Source organism: Orycteropus afer, unplaced genomic scaffold, assembly GCF_000298275.1.
Source record: "Orycteropus afer afer isolate SDZICR_OR568_19922 unplaced genomic scaffold, OryAfe1.0 scaffold00265, whole genome shotgun sequence".
Classification (NCBI taxonomy): domain Eukaryota; kingdom Metazoa; phylum Chordata; class Mammalia; order Tubulidentata; family Orycteropodidae; genus Orycteropus; species Orycteropus afer.
Window position 1 is genome coordinate 1,420,179 of NW_006921852.1, and position 3,186 is coordinate 1,423,364.

Below are 3,186 nucleotides of genomic sequence, written 5' to 3' on the forward strand. Positions count from 1 at the left end.
TTGGCTGATTGCTCTTCTCTCTGACTTCCTGGCTTTTAATCCCCTTTCTCCTGCTCTTCCCGCCTGCCACCTTGGGCATCCCTGAGTTGTCTCTCCTCACCTGTAACCCTGGGGCTGACTCATTAAGGAATAAGAGATGGAAAATGCCAAGGCATGGTACTTTCTTACAATATATTTTCTCATTGAAATTATACAAAAGCACTGTGAAAATTTAAAAAATAACAATTTTTTAAAAATTATACAAAGGATCTCAGTCTTGAGGCTCTAGTGAATAAACTGACTTCTAGCTGGGATTGAACTGAGATTATTCTTTCTTCCTCAGAAACAGCAGTACAAATGTGATCAGGAGAATTAACTGAGGGATTTCACCCTGCTCTATAAGATTCCTGATCTGTTCCAGGGGGATAATTTCTAAATACAGAAAATGGAAAAAGCACAAATGTTGTGTATCTTTAAGGGTAAACTGGAAAGTCAAAAGAGAAATTAAATTTCAACAGTAACTGTTGCTTAATAGTCTCAGCTTCTACCACATCCATGGACAGATACAGATTTCTTGTGGAAGTAAACTTTTTAAAAGATCATTCTGGTTCCAAATTTTAACTGACCTACTTAATTGTAAAAACCAAAAAACAAACTCACTGCCGTCGAGTTGGATCTGACTCATAGCGATCCCTCCTTGGGTTTCTGAGGCAGTATCACTATGGAAAGAGCTCTGGTAGCATAGTGCCTAAGGCACTTGATTGCTAACCAGAAGGCTAGTGGTTCAAACCCACCAGCCACTCCTCAGAAGGAACGTTGGGCAATCTACTTCCATAGTGATGTTCTTGTTGTTGTTGTTATGTGCCATCGAGTCAGACTCAACTCATAGCGACCCCTCCTTGGGTTTCACAAGCAGTATCCTACGGAAGTAGATTGCCCAACCTTCCTTCCAAGGAGTGGCTGGAGGGTTTGAACCGCCAGCCTTCTGGTTAGCAGTCAAATGCCTTAGGCACTATACCACCAGAGCTCCCACTTAATAGTAAGAGCCATAAATATAACTCCAATAATCTAACTTTACTTCATTCCTTAACACTATAAATCACACTTAATTAGTCAGACTTCACAGTTTCCTGAAATATATTCATTCTTCTATATCTTTCTTTGTGATGGCTCTATTGTCTAAGACAGACTTCACTTTCCCCTCCTCCCATCTCTTCCACGCTTCTTTTTCTCCTTCTAATCAGCCCTTCTCTTGTTTCTTCCTTATCCTCTAATCCTCTTCCCCTCTCCACTCCCACCCATCCTGCAGGAAGCCCTCCTTGACAATTTCTCTTCTCTAAATTCCTGTGAAAGAAAGTCTGGACTAAAAGGTTGTGGCATGTCTTGATTTTATGAAGCAACATGGTATAATAGAAGAGCTTAGTTAAAGATAAAACCAGTTCTGACAGTCATTGACTCTGTGACTTTATAGCAAATCTTCAATTAATAGTTGACTAGCTCTGGTAGCATAGTGGCTAAGACACTTGCCTGCTAACCAGACGGCTGGCGGTTCAAACCCACCAGCCACTCCTCGGAAGGAAGGTTGGGCAATCCTACTTCCGTAGTGATACTGCCTTGGAAACCCAAGGAGGAGTCGCTATGAGTCGGGGCCGACTCGACGGCACATAACAACAACAACAGTAATAATTACCAATTATGAAATGCTGGTTCTGATAATAGCTTCAAGATCTTGAGCAAGACATTTAATCTATCAGAACTTTACTTTCCATCTGTAAAATCTAGAATAACATGTGTCCCACTAACTGCATAGAACTATAATAAGATAATGTTTGTGACAGTGCTTTGTAACAATTACACAAATATCCTCATGATATAGATTCTAAAGCAGCCATGAAATATACTTATAAAAAATTTTAATAATATAGGGAAATTCTTGTTATAATGTCAAAGAATAGAGGAAAAACAATTGTTCAACATTACAATTGCAACGACATTAAAAATACATTCTACAAAAAACTACGTAAAAAACAATTATTTAAAAAGCCAGAATGTTAATAGTAATTCTCATGGTAGGGAGTAGGGTGAGCCAAGTGAGGTACCTAGGGCACAAAATATAAGGAGGTACTCCTTATCTCATGCAAGTGCAGGGCCAATCTCATATTATGCCGGAATGCCAAATAATTGTATTGCTGGGGCAACACTGATGGGATCAGCGAACAAAAAAGAAAGAACACTCCTTCTCTCTTCCTCCTGCCTTCCAAATTTCCTCTAGTGCCCACTTCTTACAAATCCTAACAGGAAACTACCCAATAATAGAGAATGGTTTGCAGAGTCCCATTCCAAGAATTACAGACTATAGAGGGTGTGGTAGTTATGTTTGTGTGTCAACTTGGCTGGGCCTGGTTGAGTGGCTGGGCAGCTGGGTGTAGTTACTCTCCATAGTGAGATTAGTAATTAAGTCCATGGTGGAATCTATTGGAGCAGCAAGTAGTTGCTTTGAGTATGTGGTCTGCTTCCTGTATATAAGAAACAGTTTGGGGAATGGTCTCTAGCTTATGGCACACTTGAACCCTGTGTGTAGCTCTGTCATTGTTCAGCAGCCTGCCATGCTCTGCCAACCTTGGAATTTTCAATGGACTTGAAAATGTGCCTGCCATGTGGTTTGGCAACATCAGGACTGTGCCTTTTTATTTGTCGACCTTGGGCTTGTTAGCCTCAGCAGCCAGTAGCTGCCTGAGTGAGAAGATGCCTCTAGCTTCAGTGGGCTGGCAACCAGAGGCAGAGCTGAAGCCCAAGGTCAAGGGGCTTTCACACAACCCCGAGAGCCTGGCATTTTGAATTCAGACTTCTAGCCTCTTGAACTGTAAGAGAATGAACTCCTGTATGTTCAAGCCATCTCATTTGTGGTATATTCCTGTCAGAGTGGCACTAGGTAACCACAACAGAGGGTAAATTTTTATATTTCATGTCTGTCTTAAATCTGTCATGAGGATATTTGTGTAATTATTACAAAGCACACCTGTTATCTTAGTTATCTGTTGCTGCTATTACAGAAACACCAAAAGTAGATGGCTTTTAAGAAACAAAAACTTGGAGGCGGGGCAAGATGGTGGACTAGGCAGAAGGATTGCACAGACCCTCTTCAACAAAGAAAAGGGAAACCAATTAACACAGACACAGAAGATAATCTTGGACCCCTGAGCCTTG